This window comes from Pinus tabuliformis, chromosome 4_1 (assembly GCF_031772625.1).
Source record: "Pinus tabuliformis cultivar Carrire ecotype Pingquan chromosome 4_1, CPIR1, whole genome shotgun sequence".
Taxonomy (NCBI): Eukaryota; Viridiplantae; Streptophyta; class Pinopsida; order Pinales; family Pinaceae; genus Pinus; species Pinus tabuliformis.
Genome location: NC_142303.1, coordinates 360,944,937 through 360,969,913, shown reverse-complemented (window position 1 = coordinate 360,969,913; position 24,977 = coordinate 360,944,937). Strand labels below are relative to the sequence as shown.

Genomic DNA, 24,977 nt, shown 5'->3' with positions numbered 1-24,977 from the left:
ACGGCTAATCCTACGAGTTTAAAGGGTTAGACCTACAGGTTTAAAGGGAGGACCTAAAAATTTTAAAAAATAAATAGTCGTCCCTTGCTTGCACTCCAAAAAGTTGCATGCCCCCAGGTGTAAGGTATAATTTCAAGGCTGCCCCTACTTATCCGATAAAAAATTTGTTTTAAAGGGTGAGGCTTGCCTCTTTCTGGTTACCCAAAGATTGTTTTGTTAACACCATCAAACGAAAACATCTCCTCGGCACTGTCTACCGAAGTGGACAATGGTGAATGACCTTTGTCAAACAAGTAACCTTAACAAAAGAATCCTGTTCCAGAACAACCCCTCTTCCTTCCACGGACGGGGTACGGACTAGTCATATTCTTTCGCGGAAATTCTGCCTTATACCCAAGGTTTCCTCTGCTCGAAGCAGACCAGGATGCATGCCCCCTGGGTTCCAGTCCCATCTTTCCGAATCACTCGCACTCATCGGGAAGGAGGACTGGGGGTGGAGACATTTCTTGAGTGAATAGACCATTGAGGGTTGGTATGTGACTATTTGCGATGCGTGATCCCGGAAATGAAAGTTGGTCTACGAGCTTGACCATTCTTCCTTCGTGTGGAAAACACATTACTCTAAAGAGTGAGGAGACTATTGCCTCCATGCAATATATATAGTCTCGTCCAAGGAGTAGGTTATAATCCAAGGGTCCTTGAACGACCATCACGTTCATTTGAACGGTCTTCCCTTTCAATGTAACAGGCACATTGGGGAGGATCCCTAATGGTCGACTGGTTCCTTTGTCAAAACCCGAGAGATTTCTTATCTCAGGCAAAAGCTCCGGGGAACCCAGTGCTTTCCAAGCAATAGAGGAAAGGATACTCACAGATGCCCCTTCATCAATGATAGTTCCAGCCATTACCATTCTGTAAATTTGGACTATGATTCTGAATGGTATACTGGCTGGTAACCGGGGTCTGCCTAGTTGGTTCCAATCAAAGGACACAACCAGGTTGCTTGGTGGTGGGACCGAATACACGGCCGGATATGACCCTGATGATGTTCCTTCCTGCGATAAAGGAATGGGCGCATTGCCCTGATGCTCATCAGAGTCGGTGTTGATGAAAAGAATCTGGATGGTGTCATCCTTATTCTCTTCAGTGAGGGTGTCATTTGAAGATGAATCTTCAGTGACGGTGTCATTTGAAGATGAAACCTCTGAAGGCGGAACCGGGTCAACTGCCGTATTGACCTTTATACTTTCGTCTGGTCTGGATTCAGTAGGTTTATTTTCAATGACTGACGCTTCAGCTGACCACTTGAGCGGGCCAGCTGTATTTTCAACCAACGAAGGACTTGGCACGAGTTTTTTGTATCCAGGAGGAAGTCTCAACGGTGAAACCGGGCGATCTTCCAAAACTCTCTTCGCTTCGTCTAAGAAGGGACAACGGTGGATGGCGTGATTGCCTTCACACAGTCTGCAGGGGGATCTTGCTCCCCCTCTTTGTCTTGAACCTTCACTTTCGCTGGTTGACGGTAAGCAATCAACATGGCTATCAGAGGTTGATGCTCCCGAATTGTGCAACCGAGGGGACCAGTCCCTTAGTATCTGGGGAATACAGGGACAATCTCTATGGAAGTGGTCTCCTCTACATATGACACATGGCGATTTAGGCCCGGTCTGTGCTGTGTGTGCATTTTTGTCAGATGTCTTTTACTTGCCCCCAGTCGCCTTAGGCTCCTTCTTCTTCTTCTCCTTCTTCTTCTTCTCCTTCTTCTCCATGGGAGCTTGGCTTTTTCCGGCTCTACCTTGCGAAGATGAAGGATTGGAGGAAGAGTTATAGGAAGTAGAAGGCTGGTGGGCAGCTCTAGACTGATCTAACTGTTGACTCGACTGTTCAGGAACCGTGGTGTTCTGAACTACGTTGGTTGAGAATAGCCAAATTGGCAGGCCTATTGTCAGTCCTGGAAGTGACAAAGTGGCCATGTGGGGCGCACCAACTTCTCCCCAAGAGGAGAAAGGACTAGGATTTCCATCATGTGGAATTCCTTGGTTGGGGCGTTCCATGTTCTCAACCTAAAGATCAACGCAGGAATAGGAGGTGATTATGTTCTGTTTAAAATAAATTTTATAACGACGCTTTAGACACAACTTGCTTTTTCACTTTTTAAGAGTCGAGAAAAAGCTAAAGATGACTCTAGTCTCCTTCGATGTTTTAACGAGCCCGAAGTGACAAATGCTCGGATGGACTTTTTCAGTTATAGAGTTTGAAAAAGGCCAAAAGAAACTGCTCTGGAGTTCTAGGCAGAGGGTGTGCCAAACTTTTCGCAAAACCACAGAATACGTTTTACGGTACGAGTGGTCGATCTTCGTGAATGTTGTGTTCACTGCATTGCGATCAGTAGGGCGGCCGACACGGTTTCCTATGGATAAAGGCTTTGTTACTATAGGGGTCTCCCAATATATACGCGACGGTACGTGGGAGCACAAGTCTGTATTAGTGCCACCGACTCTCAGGAGGAATCACCCACCTTCATCGAGATCGACAGTCACTACGTTTAACGACACCAGAACACGTCTCTAGCTTAGACCTCTATGTGTTTGCGTTATGTTTCAATGCGTTGTTATGTAAATTCAATTTATTTTAAGGTTGATCTTGTTTAGCAGTTTGCCTTTGTGGATCACCACGAGATGTATGATAACACTCCTAAATGCAGTCTAAGATGATAAGCAAGCTTTTCAATCCTTCAACTTTGAAAATCTTAACTGCTGAGGGAAAAGAAAGACAACATCTTTTCACACAGATCATAGAGCACACACTAATGCACTTTTTCCTAAATCAACATGCAAACTGTCATAATGCACATGCACAATGCAAGTATTTCTTTTCTCTTTCTTAATGTTTGTGCGATACAAAAAGAAAGCTGTTGTATAACTTTGAATTCAATTTCAAGTGAAAGCAAACAAGCTTGTCCAAAATCAAAAGACACCTTAAGATTTACTTGTTTCTACACTAGAAATGTATAAATTCAAACCATATGACGAAAGCAAAAGCTCAATCATCTATGAACAGCAAACAAACTAACTCTTAAGATCAAAACGACACTTTATCACAAGTCTAGATCTAAGAGGCCACAGCAAGACTAGTTCACTTTCGTTGTGGGAAACTGCAAATGATGTAAGAAATACACAAAGAACAAATACAGTTTCTTTATACAACCGAGGCGGAATAGTGGCAAGGAAAGTTGGTTTCAGATAGGTACATTGACTGGTAACAGGCTGCAAAAACAAGGGTGAAAACAGGGCAAGAAACAGCAGGAAACCCCAGTAGCACAAGGCAAGACTGGTTCAGCGCAGGTGGTACACAGGCAGTTTGACCTTCAGCGCAGGTAGCCCCTTCAGGAACTGCGCTGAAATGCAGACAGCCTTCACACAGCCTGCACTGAAGAACGAAACTTTCGTTTCTCTTGGTTTCCGGGTCACAGATTGCTCAAAAATTCACAGTTTTTGGCCAAATCAGAAGCTATCAGTCAAGTACACACTAAGGGATGAAAAGGAGGATGAAAAGCTATCACTAAGAGCTGTTCAGAGTCCTTGTGGATCAGCTCTTCAAATCATAAACTTTCCCAGAAACTGAGCTAGAGTAGCTGCCCTCTACTTTGCATTTGATAGATCCAAATGCAGTTCGATTCGGTACTCCCTGTGTTTATGAAATGAATAGCAAAAACACAAACAACCAACAAGATACGATCCCCAGTGGAGTCGCCAATTTGTTGTTGGGAAAAGTATCCAATACGGAATGACCCTATCCCACTCTAAGGGTGATAGTACCTCAGCAACAACCGAATGCAAAGCTATTCAAGATTACTTCTTTATGAGATGTAAGAGAGAGGAGAAAAAGATCCACTAACCGTTATCTTGTGCTAATGATTGATCCAATCTTCCCTCTTTGCTGCTCGCTCCCAGCTCCTTGCTCTTTCACTGGCCCAGCTACACCAAGATCCTGCAAAATAACAAGAAAGGGAAACTACAAGAAGCATACATTCATAATTGATTCAAGGATTAGAATAAATCAAATATACAAGTATCAATCCACCATTGAGACACATGCATATAGAAGAACCTCAAATGCTTTATTAATGGAAGAAGTAAAGTTCTGAGAGTGTTACAACCATAAGAGGCCCAATCCAGCAACACCTCCCAGCAGAAAGAAATCTCCTCTTCACCTCCTTCAAAGCAATCACCCAATAGTTCTATACTCAAACCAACAACACTTCCTTATATTCACAAGATTCCCGCCTCCCTAGACCTCATGAGAGAGATCCTTATATAGAGTTTTGGAGTGAAGATAAGTCAGCTTGATGTGTGACTGGTGTCCTCTTCAACTCCAGTTGTTCTTCAGTTCTTGAGTCCACTTGGAGATTCTACCTTCCATTTGGAGTTTAGAACCTCTTACTCTTCACTTAGGCGAATCTTTTGATCCAAGTGTCATTTTGGAAGCTTCCTGGGCACTGACACATTGAGGAAAGATTCCTCGACATGTCCAAACTCGCTCAGCGTAGGTAGCCTTTGATGAAGTTGACATTCAGCGCAGGTACACCATGGAGAAGTTGACATTCAGCGCAGATGCTCAGTGGAGCAGTTGACATGATCCAGAATTGACCTGTTTTTGAGTGTTTTTCAGTGGAGAACTGACTTGAAGAGCTGTGGTTTGCTGACCTTGTTCCTCTAGGGGTAGGAACAACATGTTTAGGGACTTTGGATCCCTCAGATTATTGACATTTCATGCTTCATGCTGTAAGGCACAAAAATGTCTATAACACGATAGATCTCCTATATTTTTTTGAAGTTTTGTATATAATTTCAAAAAATTGATTGTTGATCTGATCTCCTCTTGAAAATTCACCCAATTTCAAAAACAAATTGGTCGAATTGGAGTCCGGATGAGAGAGATATTGCTGATTTAAAATTAGTTGTGTTGTAGAAATTTTTCTAATGACAATTCATCGACAACGACTCTCCTATCTTTTTTTGTTGTTTTTGTACAAAATTTCAAAAAAATGATTGCAAATCTGAGCTCCTCTTGAAAAAACACCCAAATTTTAAAAATAAATAAATTAAAATTTGGTCGAATCAAAGTTCAGATGAGGGAGATATCGTTGATTTAAAATTAACTAATTTTTTAGCATTTTTGTGATGACAGAACAATTGCAATGTGAATCTGAGTTTCTAGGGTGTCCAGATAGGGATTTCAAACACATGGGAAGATGAAAAAAGGTCATTCTATTTCCAAAAACATGTTATAATAAATATTCTGAGTTATATTGACTAGTTATGTCCATTTTATATCTGTAGCAGCAATCAGATCAAGTTCCCTTTGGAGATGTGCCCTCCCACCCTGCTTTAGCAGGCACCTGCTTCACATTCATCAGTTTCAACATAAAAGCATCCAGCTTGGGTTCCATTAGGGGATTTTTGAGGTCTAAAATGGGCCTCCTAAGAAAATTGTACAACCAAAATAAACTTTATAAGAACCAATAGGATTCAAGATAATGATGTCAACCATGGGGGATGATTCACCATTTTTTGAGTAAAAAAGTAAAAAAGTAAAAAAAATAATAAAATAATAAAACTACTTTTTCAATTTGTATTTTCAACTTATCTCCCTAAAGTTTTACTCAAATTTCGAGCGGGAGCACTAGTTGGATGAAAATTTAATTCCTCATCCAAGGAGTACCCATGTTACATACTTTTGATGGACCCTAGTACACAGAAAATGAGAAATACATGAAAAAATGTGATTGCAATCACGCTTTTCATGTATTTCTCATGTTTCATGTAGTAGGGCCCATCAAAAGCATGCAACATGGGTACTCCTTGGATGAGAAATTAAATTTTGCATCCAACAAGCGTTTCCGCTTGAAATGTGAGTAAACCCATAGGGAGATAAGTTGAAAAAATAGTTTTTCTTTTTCTCTCTAAAATTTCATGATGTATTCTAATCTTATTTTATTATTTCCACTATTATTTTATAATTTCCTTAGAAGGCCCATTTTAGACCTCAAAACTCCCCTAATGTTTGGAGACATTCCCTCCCAGCCTAAGCTATGTAGGCACCTGCTACTTCATCAACAATCAACATCACATTTATGGGTCAACTGCACAAAGTCCTTGTCATCGAAGTCCATTTTCTAGGTCGCACATTGTTAGTATCACAGTTGGTCACAAGCATTATAGGGTATCTTTATCCTCGGATATTTGTTATTCATGGTTATGGGTCATCCACAAACCCACACTTCATCGAAGTCCATTTGCTAGGTCGCACATTGTCAGTATCACAGTTGGTCACAAGCATTATAAGGTATCTCTATCCTCGGATCTTCGTTTTTCATGGTTATGGGTCTTCCACAAACCCACACTTTATCGAAGTCCATTTTCTAGGTCGCACATTGTTAGTATCACAGTTTTTCACAAGCATTATAGGGTATCTATATCCTTGGATCTTCGTTCGTCACGGTTATGGGCTAACCACACAAAAACCTTCTCTTTAGTGGCTCTTCATATTCAAAAAAGGCTTATCAGGAGGGAACTTAACTTAATGGAGGCCATTGCTTCTTAAGGAGGGAGGGATGATCTGAATGGAAAATGGCATCCACCCATGGTATTCATCCACTCATAGTATTCTTTCACCCATGGTATTGTAAGTGGCATCCACCCATGGTATTCATCCACCCATGGAATTTACCCATGATATTGTAAGTGGAATCCTCCCATGGTATTCATTCACCCATGGTATTTTCCCATGGTATTGTAAGTGGCATCAACCCTTAGTATTCATCCTCCCATGGTATTTATCCACTCATAGAATTTACCCATGGTATTGTAAGTGGCATCCACCCATGGTATTCATTCACCCATGGTATTTACCAACCCATGGAATTTACCTGTGGTATTGTGACCAAAAAAGGCTATAAGTAACAAGTTGCATTCTGTAAAAAGACATATTGTCCACCACAATGTAGCTTTTACATTTATTCGCTATTTTAATATAAAAAATCTTGGTAGTTTTGTTTAATGTGTGTTCTCTTATTTTCTTCTGGCATTTCAATTTTCAAACCTTAGGGGCTCCATCCCCAAGATCCATTTCAATTTTTTAGATCTTAGGGGACTCCCCCAAGCTCCAGATCACCAAGGCTCAGCTAGCCTTATAAAAATTGTCAAAAAAAAAATTCAATGATGGATTTTCTTTATCGTTTCTTCCAAATTCTATACCCTCGAAAGTGCTTCATTCTCAGTTGCACTTTCTTGCTGTAAACTCCATATTTATTCACTTGTTGTTGCTACAATTTTTCTTTGAATTATCTTGTATTTGTTCTAAGTTTGTCTTCTATAGCTTCCTCTTCAATGATTCTTTCACTGATATACTGCTGCCACAACTCTTCATCTCCAAATTGTGAGCTTTTCTTTGCTTCTTGTGCTTCATATTGCTGATCTTATTTCTCTTATATTTTTTGATAGTAGAATCTGATCTCTTCTTGACACCATTGTTGAAAGATTAATTCAACATTTTCTTCTTCTTCTCCACAGATTTCCATGTCTTTCTCTTCACTTTCATAATCAGGTATTGTTGCCTTTTGCATGTAATCTACACACTCAAGATCATCATTAGGCTTACATGTAAAATTATAATCACTCATTTATTTGTGGATTCCTCTTGTAGGTTATGTGCTAAGAGACATTGTTTTCCGGGAGATGTATTGATGGATTCCTCTTGTAGGTCGTGCACTAAGATACATTGTTTTCCAGGACATGTATTGATGGTTTACTCCTATAGGCTATGTGTTAAGAGACATTTTTGTCCAAGAGATCTATTGATGGATTCCTCTTGTAGGTTGCGTGTCGAGAGACATTGTTGTCCAAGATATGTATTGATGGTTTCCTCCTATAGGCTGTGTGTTGAGAGACATTTTTTTCTTGGAGATGTATTGATGGTTTCCTCCTGTCAGCTTTGTGTCAAGAGACAATGTTGTATGAGAGATGTATTGATGGATTCCTCCTATAGGTTGTGTGTTGAGAGACATTTTTGTCCAGGATATGTATTGATGGATTCCTCCTGTAGGTTGTGCTAAGAGAACTTGTTTTCTGGGAGATGCTTTGATATGGATGTTATGTATACTTCCTTATGTTGAGTTTGAAAGAGAGAGAAGCTTAGATTGTGTTATCTTCCTTAGGTTGCAGGCTGAGAGACCTATAGATTGGTCAGCAAGATGAATCTTGAGAGAGAATGAAAACTACATCCCCAGCTAAGAGGGAGTGTTGAAATATAAGGTAGTTATGGTAGACATTTTTCATCAAAACGAGGAGAACAAATGAAATTTTGGATATCTACAAGTCGGCCCATCCTAACTTTACAAGTGAGCTCAATCATCTCTTCAGGTTGGCTTCAAGATGGACATCATGTCGACCCTACTAGGGCTAGTTACTCCTCACATGATTCCTATTAATAGGAGGTCGTTGGCATTCATTTTACACACCTTCAACACGAAAATTTGGTTTCCAATTGAAAAATGAATTCGGCCTTCTATTACAAGGATATTCACACGTGCGAAGAAGATAACGAGGTCTCGTTTTGACTGTGATTGGATCTCCTTATAGTGCTCATTGGGACAGTGACTTGGATCAGCCACACTTCTAATTTGGTACTTCTTTTGTGGCTGAAAATTGCATAGAGGCTTTCTATCCTTTCATGATATACTTCTGAAGTTGACTTAGGACTTTTTCAGTATATATTCTAGGTTATTCATTGCTTATTGTAGTGGTGGCTTTGACCTCCCATCACAGTGACTTCAGGACTACAATTTGGCCTCCTTATGCAGACCCTCTCATTGGACAGAAATGGAATCTCTCACTTTATTTGTGCATACCTTGATTGGGTAACTCATTGTTGACCACTTTGCTTTTGTTGGAAAAATTTGATGTACTATGGATGGACATAATATCTCTCTCATAAGGAAAGAATTTTTGGGTTTTCCTCGTGTGGGTTTTTCCCTGGTTGTGAGCCTAATCTCGATGTCTCTTGTCTCACGCTTATTGACTATTGTTCATTGTCTACTGTGATCTCTATTTACTTCTCTTGTTGAAGGTTTATTGGTTGAAGTTTTGCATGTATAACTACTTGTTGACTAAAGCATAAAGAAGGAACGATTTATATAAACAGAAGTAGTTATCAATTGTGAAAAACTATTTTAGTGATAGCAACACTAGAAAATCAACATTGTATCAGAGCTAAGATCAAGATTTTTCAGTAACTTGAAGATAATTGTTTGCTACAAGGTTTACACATTTATAAAGTGATCATAGTAAAGAACAAGGAATTGTTTGTACTAGTGTTAAAGGCAGAGACAGCTCGATCAAGAGCCAAATTAGAAGAGATATTTTTATTGGCTACTTTTATGCAAATCACAATAAGATCAAACCTTTGAAATAAGGTCACAATCTTAGGCTTGGGATTCGAGTTTTTTGATATGTATAGAAGGGTCGAATACGCACACTTTAGGTAGACACATCATTCTTCAAGATGTTTGAGGTGCATAAGTACAAGGAAGAATGAAACATGTAATTACAAGTTTTGTGGACTAGTAGCATTTATCCTAGCCAGCAAAGAAAAGCACCTTATAGAAGGATCTATATCGCAATAATCAGAGGCATTTTAGGCCTAGTATAAAAATATTCCTACAATCATCAATGCATATTTTATATGGACATCTTGAAGGATGGGTAGTAGCTTCAAGTGAAGCCTTGAAAGCATAAAAAAAATAGAATAAGGAAAATATACTTACAAGTTCAAGAGAAATTGAGGAATTCATACAATATTGGGAAGACCATCCAAGTAAGAGACAAAGTTTGGTTGCATCTTAGTAAAGAAAGGATATAGATACCAAGGAAGGGAATAAAAGTCCTACGACATGGACGTTTCAAAATATTGGAGAAGTAGGAAACAATATTTGTATACTCAATTTTACAAAAAAAAACAGAGATAGAAGTATATTGTAGAGGATAATAGAATATCTAAGTGTCACTAGCTTCAAAATAAGCTTTGAGATTATTGTAATATGCATTATACTCAAAAAAAAGAAAAAAAAATGAAAAGTACAATCCTTCATTGAATGATAGATTTAACATATGGTTTCCAAGGTAAATATTTTTTCCTAATTTAATGGCTTTATTATAATATATTCAATATATCATAGCAATTAAGAAAAAAACAATAATATATTTTGATTTATGCGAAAACATTAAAATACAAAATTTGACAAATCAAACATTAAAATATCGAAAGATATTTCCAAATTAGTCACCATAGATAAACTAATAAAATGGTGAAATTTAAATAACCATACAAACTAAACTAAAAGAAACAAACAATACCAATGCATATAATCAAGATTTATAGTAACTTAACAAATTGAAAAAATATATTATTTTACAATCCCCTATTAAGAAATTGTAATATCTATCCCATGTAATGTGCGTCCCTTTTACCCCTTCAATTTAAATAAACACAATCCCCAAACATATATTCATAGTTTATTAAAAAAAATAACAAAATAGAAAAAGTATATCCTACCAGGACAAAGAGACACTATCATTAAAAATTTGGAAAATATGTGAACGCGGGTTATAAGTGTGGATAGAAAAACCACTTTTAATTAGAATATTCTCATCACTTTCAAGTTCAAACAATAGTTTCCTTTTCTTTTAAAATGTAAAATAAAAAATTGATATACGTTTTAAAACGTTTTTAAGTAATCAAAAATAATAATTTTAAAAAAAATTATATCATTATTTAAAAAATAAAAATATTAAATTTTAAATATAAATTATTTTTTTAAATTATAAAATAAAATTGTAATTATGGTGAATTAAGTTGGTTAAAGTTATTATGCTTTAAGTATGTTTATTTTGGAATATAGCTTCTAGAATTTTAATTTAATTATTAAGTGGATGGTATGCATTTTTTTGTAAGTTTGGTAATACATTTCTATTACTTTTTCAAAAATGAGTACGAGAAAACAACATCAGCGTCCATCACCATATGGTCTCAACCTACCCATAGGGAAACCAAGTTTGTTGATCATCTCATAGTGTTATAAGCCATCAAAAATCTAAATAGCTTGAAATTGCCCATATATGCAATTATAGCATTCCATCCAAAATCTAAATAGTTTGAAATTGTCCATCCATGCAATTATAACTTTAGAATCATTTCCCCTCCTTTGACTAATAAACTATACCATATATATCAAAAATCATTTCTATAAATCTATATACTACTGAACCTGGACACCAAAACATCATAATTATCACAAATAGACTAGTCATCAGAAGATTCTACAGGAGTTGGGTCCTTAGCACTGGAACCTGGAAGCTCAATCTAAGGCAGGCAGGGGATATTCTTTTCGATGTGGGTTAAACGCGCATTCTATTGCCAAATATCGTATTGGAAAAGTTGAAATTCCCCATGTATTTCTTGAATCTCTTCTTTGGCACCTGAGCTACCCTCATTCCTCATCATCATAGCCTTTGCTATGAGGATTTTCACTATCCAATATGTAAACAACGATTGTTGACACCGTGAACAATGACCATGGGTGTAGCCTAGATCTGAGACTGAATTTCCCAGTTACTCTACCAACTCCTAGTCACTTATGTTTCCATGAGTAATGTTATATGTTTCAATTTCCTCCTTGGTTTGAAAAACCCTTGGATGGGTTGATGTTTTGTAAGATCGGGCAACTGCCAAGCTAGACTATGACTGAGACTCATTTACATTAGAGGATGGAGTGCATGCTCTGCCACCCCCACGATCGTGGCCTCAGCCTTGTCCTCTACCAGCCGGAGGAATACTACAACAACAAGAAGTCGCACAAGCCATATCACACAAAATGGTACAAAATCTTTGAGAAACAGAAGTCCTTGCGTCATTTCTTTTATTGAAACCTGCACAAAGATGGTTTGAGTGTCTCCTGCGGAGACCTTTAAAACCCCTTAGCTTATTTGATGCACCCATATAGGCTACAGGAGCATGTAAATAGTAAAAGCTTCTATTTAGCCATAAACAAAGGAAACTTTCCTCTTTTTCTTCCTGGTCACTAATTAGACCCCCTCGTTCCCCCCTTCAGTCATTTGAGATATCATAACATGAAAGTTTTTACATTCTCCCTGCCAAGTGGACAACATATTATTAGACCCAGTCGAATCCAATTTTCCATTAGTTAACATAACATTATAAGTTATAGACTTGGAATTTAACTGATCTTCGAAAACACGACATAGGGTATCATCCTCCCAGGTTGGGCAGGAGACTGTATTGTTAACAATCCCCATGGTTAGGCGGTTCTAGGTATACCCATCTCTAGAGATGGAATTAAGTGAGTCAGCTCCGACCCCACCCTTTAGCATGGGACCCAAGGGGGCATAGTGCCACAGAACTAAGAACAAACCGAGTAAACCCAACCAAGCACAAAGTTTAGACTTATCAATGATTAAAGGGCTCATGGTACTACTAGGATTCACGTACCATAATAACGTGATATGGCTGCGATGGTATCCCTCCTCTATTATTGGTGTTGGATTAGTATTGTCTTTGTGAAGAGCGGCCCTGGGCTGGTGCTTTTGGTCTCAAAAGACCCCTTGAATTTCCTTCAGTTTCATCTACTGGCAAGTTGAGTTCCCGAAATGCCATATCCCTTGAAATCTTATGAATTAAATTCCTTGTTAGACTTTGCATCCTCTAGCTCGTGTGAGTATGGTTGCACCATGACCTGAGGTATATAGCCATTAATTCCATAGTGATGGTATGCATTTAATTTCCATAGAATATTCTAGAATATTATTAATAGTGTACACAAATAAAAGGATGAGATTTATCTCCAAAGTAGTTTTTTTTAAATTAATTAATTAATTAAAAAATTGTCATATGAAAGTGTTGAATGGAATAAGTTATGGTTTTTTGGACATGTAGTATCGATAAGCCATGTTATTGGCCCATGGTATTGTAATAAGGCCTATTTACATTAAGAATCTCCATGTTAAAGTGGGGTAAATCACCATGGATAAGAATCTTGTCCCATGTTTTCTCAAATGTATATACGTTTAACTTTCTTTCTGTAATTAATAATAATAATAACTTGAGATAAAGTTACAATTTAGTTAGTTTTTATGATTTTTAGTATTTTGATATCTATCCATATTTACCAACTATTTAATTTATATAAGTAAACTAGTTTAAATTTAAATTTAAAAAATATAATAAATAAATGGTTTATAAATTATTTTTTATAATTATTTAAAATTTAATTAAAAAATATTAATTTTGTAGAATTAAATTATATAAAATACAAATCAATGTCATGAAACGAGAATCTTTTCCCAAAATAAATCTCTCCCTTTTTATTTTTCCCTTCCACTGTTATTTGGAAACTATAACAGGCTCTGTAATCATACTATTTTCTTAAAAATGAACTGAATAGGAATGTTATCTTCAAGAATGAGAGCTGTACAAAATGGGAAAATACCCACTCATCACTCAGGTAATGATGAGATGGGATGAAGCGAAGAAGTGGAGAGATTGGAATGCCTGAGTCCCACAAGCGCAAGCAACTGGTTATCTGCAAAATTGAATGCTCTCTCGAAGCCCTGAGAGCATCAGTTGGTGATAGCCAGTCCACCACAGAAGTTACATCCACAAAAAAGAGTGACGAAGTTACATCTACAATGTAATCCCAGTACCCATGCAAGCTGTAACCCGCCTCCAGGAAAGTCTTCACCTCCGATTCTTTTTTGTTTTGATTCAGAAGGTATACCAATGCGCTCTGGTCGTCAGGATCCCAATCTTGCGATCTACTTTTTATAACGGAATTCATGGCCTCCTTGACCTTCACAATGTTTTCGGGCGCCCCAGTGCGCTCCAGTTTTGAAGAAATGTGTAGGACCATTCGCAATTGCGGATCAAGAAAACTCCTGTGCTCAGTGCCATCCAATCCGGCTCCTTTGCGTAAACCTACAAGATGATAGAGTTCCATGTTAGGTATTATAGGTTGGAAATAGCTCATTGCATTATCTTATGTTTTTACTTTAAATCAATAATAAAAAATGAAATCAGTTTAATTTAAATTTAAATGCAGAGGAGTATAAAGAAGGGTTACGTTCCAAATTTGGAGATGTGGAGTGAGAATATTACTATGATTATAATAAATATTGTAAAATAAAAAATTTGTATGCATGGAAAAATTTAATTTGTTAATTGAGAATAAATTTAATTTGTTAATTGAAGATAAGTATATTTTGATTTTGTAAATAAGGGAAAATTAATATCAAGGTACATGTGTATATGTATATGTATGCATCTCTATATATATATATATATATATATATATATATATATATAGCACATGAGTGCACGGCTCAGCGGTCGGAGCAGTGGGCTAACTCGGGGTAGTCAGCTAACTCGCACCCCGCCCGCGTTCGATCCTTCATTGTGTTGCTGTGCTGCAGCCTATGCTATTCCATTGCGAATGTATTCTGGTTGATGTGACGGATTGGATGTGACAATTGTCAGCTTGTCTGATATGTATATATGGACAAAAAAGAGGGCCCAATATTACTTCTTCTGGGAACTAGCCCCTCCCTTTATATATATATATATATATATATATATATATATATATATATATATATATATATATATATATATATATATATATATATATATATATATATATAGGGCAGATCAATTTAGAAGGGAATCCCACAAGGCGGGCCAAAGTATCAAGGCCTAACTCCAAGGGTGTCGAGGAAAATTGACCCTGTGACCTTCTGATGAGCAAGGTACTTAAGAGTAAATTTATTTTAAATTTAAATTTATTATATATAAAAAAATATATATATAATGTCATATTATTATAAGCAAACAATTTTTAAAATTAAAAATTTAAATAAAAATCACATTTTAAAAAATTTATTTTTCCTTCGGACATAATATATATTTTTATTTATAAATATAAATATTCAACTTTCTACTAATAATTAGAATACCAAATAAATTTATTTGAAATATATATATATATATATATATATATATATATATATATATATATATATTTAAAGTCTTAATGAAAGATTTTATTTTGTAAAGTTATTAACATGAAAGATGAGTAGTTTGAAAGGGATTCGTTAAGGAGGTGGAGGATTTGCGTGAATGGCCTAAAGTGGTCAGAATCTGGGCAAAAAAAATTCAAAAAATCCTGTAGATGCAGTGTCTGAATCATGTTTTTGATAGTGGAAATAGATTCAACACCATCAAACACGTCTAAGGCACCTAAAATTTTAAAGTTTATCAACTATAACTTGAATTTACAAAAATCTTTGCCCCATTTTTTCAAAATATCACCGGAATTTCCATTACTACGACATTTGGAAGTGCCAACAAAGTATAGTCAAAACACTAACAAACAGAGACTTATAAACTTATTGCTAAATATCTTGTTAAGCATGTTAACTTTTAATTCAATACTTGTAATCTGAAGGTGCCATCAAGGTATAGTCAACACACTAACAAACAAAAAACTTATTGCTAAATATCTTGTTGAGGAGGTTAACTTTTAATTCAATACTTTAAATTTGTTATCAATCACAAAGAGTAACACATTAATAAAACAGAAAAATTATCAAATATCAACTTAAGCATGTTAATTTTTAATTCATTTTTTTTAATAAATATTATATAAAAGTTAAAGGTTTGTCTTTTATATATAAAATCAAAAACAAAATTTCCAAATCATATATATATTAAAAATGTTAATAGCTTTAAGGGTTAGTTTAAGTAGTTTAGAGTTTCACATGAAATTTTATTTATTGTTAGTTTCAAAGGTTCAACTCTCTTCAATTCCTTATACATTAAGCTTTATAATCAAAATAACTAGTTTACCTAATTTACCATTAGCAAAATGTGGAAAAATACTGTAAAGTTTCTCATACTTTATTTCGAATAAAATAAATATTTTTAATTTTATTTTATGAATAAATTTTCAAAATATATATATATATATATATATATAGATTATTTTTTATAAATGATTATTTTAATTACAAATTCAAAAATATTTAATACATTAGTAAAGCCTATATATATATATATATATAATAAAAATGTTAATAGCTTTAAGGGTTAGTTTAAGTAGTTTAGAGTTTCACATGAAATTTGAAATTTTATTTATTATTAGTTTCAAAGGTTCAACTCTCTTTAATTCCTTATACATTAAGCTTTATAATCAAAATAACTAGTTTACCTAATTTATCATTAGCAAAATGTGGAAAAATACTGTAAAGTTTCTCATACTTTATTTCAAATAAAATAAATATTTTTAATTTTATTTTATGAATAAATTTTCATATATATATATATATATATATATATATATATATTTATTTATTTTTTATAAATGATTATTTTAATTATAAATTCAAAAATATTTAATACATTAGTAAAGCCAACATTCACTTATTTTCATTAAAATTTCCAACCCTACTTTAACCCATTCATGTTAATCCCTGATCTGTTAATCACAAGGAGGAATAAACTAGTCCAATGAGAAATTCTAGGCTCCTGGAAGAATAACAACCAATTTATGCGCCTTAACGGGGATTAAATCTGTTGAATGACAATCCGCACTCCTTAAAGAAGAGGAAATGTATGCAGCCGAACATTCTAAGATGAGAATTTCCCCACCCAAGCTACGTTGTAAATGATAAGTCTCTAACTATTTGAAAGCAATCAGATTTGTTTAATTGTATCCAGTCTCTGTAAGCATCCATTAACACAATGCAACCAAAAGCAAGCTTCTGTGCTGATCACAATGTTAAGCTCCCTTTACGTTTTCCCAACTGCGGTTGAAAATTAGGGAAGTAAACTGTAGTTATTTCTTTCATTTACTAAAACCAATTGTAGTCATTTCTTTAAATTACAGAAATCAACTGCAGTTAATTAATTTCTTGTTGGGAGCTTCTGGAGTGGTCCCTTACTCCCTCTGTAGTTCTCTACCATGATCTGTGGAACATTTAACACATAGCCAATAGAATCTTGATGGAAGCTTGGCTATAAATAATTATGTTTGGTCCCCAAGCTCACTAACTCAATCCCCTTTAGTCTTACACCGTCAAGTTAGAGTAAGCAAAGCTTGGAAGTGCCACAGGGATGAGAGATTTTGGGTGATTTTTGTAAATCTAAGAACTTTGTAGTTTTTGCTCTATTTTTAGCACTGCTGCTTCCGAGTTTTTGTTTTAAGGCGGCCACTGTTTTTTCCAGTAATACAATTTACATTTCATTGTATACATGTGAAAGATCTATATGTCATTAAAACTTTCATTGTTTTATTGGCCTTTCCACCGCAGTGTTTTCTACAGAATTGTAGAATTTAAATATCTGGGTTGGATTGGTACTGCCAGTGTGCCGCGTAGCTTGTGGCTAGGATTCTATCATGGATTTGCTAAATGCCCAATGTGAGATTGAGTTTGACTTCAAGGATTTTTAAATGGGGCCTTGCGTTCCAACGCTACAGCATTGTTTTTGATTCTGTTCCATTGCATTTGTATTTTTATTAGCCAAGAACTATTTTCACTTGCCTTGACGTGTTTATTATTGACATGGGTTATCTGTACAAACAAGTTGGGTGTGGGTTTTTGCAACCAGTCACTTATTTCTTTCCTTCATCCATCAAAGTTCTGTGAGACTACCGACTGCCTCAAGCATAGTGGAAAGTCTGGTATCAGAGTGTGAATAGCATCAATGGCCGGAGGTATGTTTTCTTGGGTATTAAAGTTTTCAAGTTTTTTACGATTCTTTTAAGTATTTATTCCACATTAAAGAATCATTATTTAGCTATCATTTTGTATCATAGTAGCTTTTATCTCTGCCTTGGTGTAATTTTTGTGCAAATTTATAACTGTGCTCATATTTAATTTGCATGAAGCGGTGCTTTTATTTTATTTTATAGTGGTTTTTACTCGTACTCTATCACTTTCAGTTCTGGTTATATTCATGCTTACCTTTACACTTTACTTCCAGCCGAAGCCTTTTTGTTTTTGTAAGAAACAGACATATGGAGTTTATTTAAGATATCATTTTGACTTATTCCTTTCACGAAACATTGTTTTTTACTCTGGTTAAGATTTGTTTATAATCTTATCAGTGAATTTTAAGTGCTTTGTCAGTGCAGTGAGTGTTTCTGCTTTCCATATTTTTAATTGCTTCATATTAAACTGTGTATACGGCATTTCACGTAGCATGCAACGTGAAGTACTGTGTATAGTTTTGTTTATGCAATTTATAATAAATAATGTCTGAGTGATCTATATAATTTTTAATTAATTAGAGAATAGCCACAGCATCTCTAATTAAATAATATTATATATTATGATTGATTAGGATCACATAAAGAATATTTAGACATTAATTGTAATTAATTATACTAAATATAATAAATTTTATCCCACAGGAATTTTTGTTATATTTATATAATTAATTAGGATAAAATATTCATAACTTACCCACAGGAGTTATGAATTAATAGTTTTATCATAAAGTTCAAAACTAAGATAAGTTTTTTATCAAATTATAATCATAATATACCCTTAGAATTATGAATTAAGTGAATAATTTGATAAATTCTATTATAAAAAATAATTGAATCTACTTGAATTGGAAATTTAGCCCACGGGGAATTTTTATGTCAATAGATTCAATTTTAAGCATGATTTACATTGGTAAAGCATGAAATTTTATTTTTTAGGCCTCAATTTTAACATAAGAATGTGATCTTTAATTTTATGCTGTTGTACAACCTACAAATTTCTCTGAAAATCGTTGTAATATCCCTGAACTTAAGGGAGATAACTATAAGGTCTGGAAGGAGAGGGTTCTCCTTCATTTGGGGTGGATGGACATAGACTATGCTATTAGGAAAGATGAACCACCGGCACTCACTAATACCAGCATTGCAGCAGAGATCACACTTTATGAACAATGGGAACAATATAATCGCCTAAGCATGATGTTCATTAAGACTAAAATTTCAGCTGGTATTCGTGGTTCCGTTGATCAGCATGAAAAGGTCTGAGACTTGCTGAAAGCCATTGATGATCAATTCGTCACTTCAGACAAGGCACTAGCAAGCACCCTAATCACGAAGTTCTCATTCCTAAGGCTCTCCAGTGTGAAAGGTGTGCACGAGTACATCATTCAAATGAAGGACACTATGGCTCAATTAAAGAAACTCGAGGTTGAAATATCGGAGTCCTTCCTGGTGCATTACATTTTGAACACCCTTCCGCACCAATACAGACCCTTCAAAATCTCATACAACACACATAAGGATAAATGGTCAACTAATGAACTCATGACCATGTGTGTTCAAGAGGAAGAGAGACTGGTGATGGAACTGGGAGAAAGTGCAATGTTGGCAACGCGTGGAAAGGGAAAATCTCAAGCCAATAAGGAATGGAAAGGTAAAGTACCTCCCCAAGCTAATATCAAGAAGGATTCCAAGTGTTTCTTTTGTAAAAAGAAGGGACACATGAAGAAGGAATGCACCAAATTTCAAAAATGGCTAGTGGACAAAGGTAATCCAATCTCGTTTGTTTGTTATGAATCTAATATGGTTAATGTCAATATTAACACCTGGTGGATTGATTCTGGATCAACAATTCACATTTCTAATTCCTTGTAGGCTTTGCAAAACCTAAGGAAGCTAGTGGGAAGTGACAGGAAACAAGATGGGCTCGCATGTGGAAGCTATAGGAACATGATATTTAACTTTAAGTAGTGGCTTTGTTTTAGAATTAGAAAAGACCTTTTATGTTCCAAGTTTTTCTAGAAACTTGATTTCAGTTTCAAAACTTGTACCTTTTGGATATTCTTTTAACTTTTCAGAAACATCCTTCAGTTTATTTTATAAATATGATTATGTTGGGAATGGTATTTTGTCTAATGGTATTTACTGCATTAATTTACAAAACAATGTCACTTATGATTCAATGCATGTTCACACTGGCACTAAAATATGTGTTATTAATGAAGATTCCTCTAAATTATGGTGCCGGATACTAGGTCATATCTCCATGGAAAGAATTAAAAGATTGGTAAATGAAGGGGTACTTAATACTCTGGATTTTTCTGATTTTGAGACTTGTGTGGACTGCATAAAGGGAAAGTAGACCAACAAGTCAAGGAAAGGTGCCAATAGGAGTTTAGACATGTTAGAGATCATACATACTAATATATGTAGTCCAGACATGGACTCACATGGTCAAAGATACTTCATCTCTTTTATAGATGATTACTCACGATATATGTATCTCTACATGCTTCATAAAAAGAGCGAAGCATTAGATGCCTTTAAGATCTTTAAGGTTGAAGTAGAGAAACAATGCGGCAAGCAAATTAAGATTGTGAGATCAGATAGAGGTGGAGAATATTATGGTAGATACAGAGAAGATGGACAAGCACCTGGTCCATTTGCAAAATTTCTTCAAGAGCATGGAATTGTTTCCCAATACACCATGCCTGGTTCACCCGACCAGAATGGTGTAGCAGAAAGCAGAAACTGAAAATTATTGGACATGGTGCGGAGTATGCTTAGCAACTCCAATATTCTTAAATCCTTATGGACTGAAGCACTTAAGACGACAGTGTATATATTAAACCGAGTTCCAACCAAGACTATTTCTAAAACGCCATTTGAATTATGGAAAGGTTGGAAACTGAGTTTGCAAGATATGCGCATTTGGGGATGCTCGTCTGAAGTGAGAATATATAATCCACAAGAGAAGAAGCTGGACCCAAGGACCATTAGTGGGTATTTCATTGGATATGTTGAAAGGTATAAAGGTTACAAATTTTATTGTCCATCTCACAACACTAGGATTGTGGAATCAAGAAATGCAAAGTTTCTTGAAAATGACTTGATCAGTGGAAGCGATCAAACCAGGAACATAGTTTCTGAGAAGGATCATTCAGAATCTCAACCTTCCACCTCAAGTGATAGATTGGTTATTGTTCACAGCACCCCTCAAGTACAAACTGGTGTTGAACAACCAATTTTTGAAGTTCCACAAGCTGCTGATGACATTCTAGTAGATCAGGTAGTTCAAGAGCTGCCAAGAACTTTTGAACATTGAGTTGAACCTCATACTTCTCAGGAAGATGATGATACAACATTAAGAAGATCTACTGGACCAAAGAGATCAACAATTCCTTATGATTATGTTGTGTATCTACAAGAATCTGATTACAACATTGGAGCCAAAAATGATCCCGAGTCATTTTCACAAGCCATGAGTTGCAAAGAATCATAATTATGGTATGATGCCATGAAGGAAGAGATGAATTCTATAATGAGTACGAAGTCTGGGATCTTGTTGAGTTGCCTAATGGTGCAAAATTCATTGGATGTAAATGGGTCTTTATGACAAAGAAAGGCTCATTGAGCAACATTGAGAGATACAAGGCAAGACTTGTTGCTAAGGGATTTACTCAGAAAGAAGGAATCGACTACACAAAGACTTTTTCTCCTGTATCTAAGAAGGATTCCTTGCGCATTATTATGGCATTAGTAGCCCATTTTGAGTTGGAGTTGCAACAAATGGATGTGAAAACAACTTTTCTCAATGGAGATCTAGAGGAGGAGGTTTACATGAAACAACTTGAAGGATTCCCCTCTAGTAATGGTGAGCAATTGGTTTGCAAGCTCAAGAAATCCTTATACAGTTTAAAACAAGCATCCCGCCAATGGTATTTGAAATTCCATAAATGTAATTTCTTCATTCGGCTTTGTAGAAAACATTATGGATCAATGTGTATATCTAAAAGTCAGTGGGAATAAAATCTGTTTTCTTGTTTTATATGTGGATGACATTTTGCTAGCAACCAATGATAAGGGTTTGTTGCATGAGGTGAAACAATGACTCTCTAAAAATTTTGATATGAAGGATATGGGTGAGGCATCTTACGTCATTGGCATTAAGATCCATAGAGACAGATTTCGAGGCATCTTGCGTCTGTCTCAGGAAACCTATATTAATAAAATTTTAGAGAGATTTCGGATGAAGGATTGTTCACCAAGTGTAGCTCCCACTGTGAAGGGTGATAGGTTCAATTTGAACCAATGCCCGAAGAACGACTTTGAAAGGGAACAAATGAAGAACATTCCATATGCTTATGTTGTTGGAAGCCTAATGTATGCTCAGGTCTACACAAGACCTGACATTGCATTTGTTGTGGGAAGGTTGGGACAATATCAGAGTGATCCAGGTTTAGACCACTGAAGAGCTGCAAAGAAAGTAATGAGGTACCTTCAGGGAACCAAAAACTACATGATTATGTATAGACGAACGGACAATTTGGAAGTAATTGGCTACTCAGATTCTAACTTTGCTGGATGTGTTGATTCATGCAAATCAACATCAGGATACATTTTTATGATGGCCGTGGAGTTGTATCATGGAGGAGTGCCAAGCAGACCTTGATTGCCACTTCCACTATGGAAGCCAAGTTCATCTCCTATTTTGAGGATACTTTACATGGTGTATGGCTTAAGAGTTTCATTTCTGGGCTTAGAATTATGGATTCTATCTCTAAGCCATTGAGAATATATTGCGACAATTTAACTGTTGTTTTTATGGCTAAAAATAACAAAAGTGGGAGTCAAAATAAACACATCGACATTAACTATTTAGCTATAAGGGAACGTGTTAAAGAAAAGAAAGTGGTCGTTGAGCATGTTAGCACTGAGTTGATGACTGTTGATCCTTTGACTAAGGGCATGCCACCATTTAAATTCAAGGATCATGTAATGAATATGGGACTTGGTTCCATTATGTAGTTTCTCATTGTATGGACAATGTTATTTTAATGAAAATCTTAATTATTGTGATGTTTTTCTCATATTTATGTGCACCTTAATTTGATTTGAGAAAATTCATTTGTGTAGGACCAAGCATAAACATAGGGTTTATTCATTAAGAAATTGTTGCCACATAAATTATAATAAGAATAAATACATAGTAATACATGGAAGATAATACTCGTCATTAGAGGACTTATCGCCATGATTCATGTATCTATTACTTAACACAAATTATCAATGGGTTATAAGATGAGACATTAAAGATTGGAAGTATGGACCAAGTGGGAGAATGTTAAGCTCCCTTTACGTTTTCCCAACTGCTACCGACAATTACGGAATTAAATTGCAGTTATTTCCTTCATTTACTGAAACAAATTGCAGTCATTTCCTTAAATTGCATAAATCAATTGCAGTTAATTAATTTCTTGTTGGGAGCTTCTCGAGTGGTCCATTACTCCCTCTGCAATTCTCTACCATGATCTGTGGAACACTTGACACATAGCCAACAGAAGCTTGATGGAAGCTTGGCTATCAATATTTATGTTTGGTCCCCAAGCTCACTAACTCAACCCCCTTCAGTCTTACACCATCAAGTTAGAGCGAGCAGAGCTTGGAAGTGCCACACAGATGAGAGATTTTGGGTGATTTTTGTAAATCTAAGGGCTTTGTAGTTTCGCTCTATTTTTAGCACTGTTGCTTCCAAGTTTTTGTTTTAAGGCGGCCACTGTTTTTTCCAGTAATACAATTTACATTTCATTGTATACATGTGAAAGATCTATGTGTGATTAGAACCTTCATTGTTTTATTGGCCTTTCTGGCAGAGTGTTTTCTGTCGAATTGTAGAATTTAAATATCTAGGTTGGACTGGTACTGCCAGTGTGCCACGTAGCTTGTGGCTGGGATTCTATCATGGATTTGCTAAATGCCCACTGTGAGATCGAGTTTGACTTCAGGGATTTGTAAATGGGACCTTGCATTCCAACGCTACAGCATTGTCTTTGATTCTGTTCTGTTGCATTTGTATTTTTATTAGCCAGAAACTCTTTTCACTTGCCTTGTCGTGTTTATTATTAATGCGGGTTCTCTGTACAAACAAGTTGGGTGCGGGTTTTTGCAACCAGTCACTTGTTTCTTTCCTTCATCCATCCAAGTTCTGCGAGACTACCAGCTGCCTCAAGCATAGTAGAAAGTCTGGTATCAGAGTGTGAGTAGCATCAATGGCCGGAGGTATGTTTTCTTGGGTATTAAAGTTTTCAAGTTGTTTACGATTCTTTTAAGTATTTATTTTGCATTAAAGAATTTTTATTTAGCTATCATCACAAGCCACTGAACAATTTGGAAAAGCCTACTTCAATACAATTGTGGGTTGACAAATGATAATTGAGAGAGTATAAGTATCATACCTTTTCCTAGAATCCAAAGACGATGAAATTCTTGTTCCACCCATTGTACGTGTCAAAGGGGATGGAAAAATTGAGATCTGTAAAAATGGAATCTGAGTCCATCCACATGAACCATATAACAGAAGGGTTGGCTTTCATAAGCCGAAGAAGAAGAGGGTACCTAACCCATGTGCCAGTGAATCCTTTTTCCCAGACCTCCAGTGCATACCAGACCTTGCAACCATGCAGATTGCAGTAATCCACTTTGTTTTTATAAGTCTTCATCATGATATTGGAACCAAGAGCAGTTTTGCAGGGAGAAGATCTTTCCCCAATAACTATCATGAATGACAGAGGCTGTTCCTGTGCTTGGCCAAGCCAATTCAGTAGCAGCCTGGACGTTGCTGACTGCGTCCTTTTCCCCATTGACGCAGCTTCTGCAGTACTGACAATTTTGTCATCAGCGTCATATTCCTAAAGTTCTGAAATCTATGCAGATTCACTGCCAGATGTTTCCACCTTAACGACATTTACTTTTCGTTGCAACAGATGATCGGGATTTTCCAGATCCTATTGGAGCTGTTTGGCCTCCATACTAACCCAGACACTTTGAAAATATAGCAATAGCGAGCAAATTATGAGACATC

The 24,977-nt window shown here is 35.9% G+C and overlaps 1 pseudogene; it reads right to left on the bottom strand.

Moving 5' to 3' along the window:
- Positions 1-13,571: 13,571 nt before the first annotated feature.
- On the bottom strand, positions 13,572-24,756 carry LOC149175796 (putative glycosyltransferase 3; annotated as a pseudogene).
- Positions 24,757-24,977: the final 221 nt, after the last annotated feature.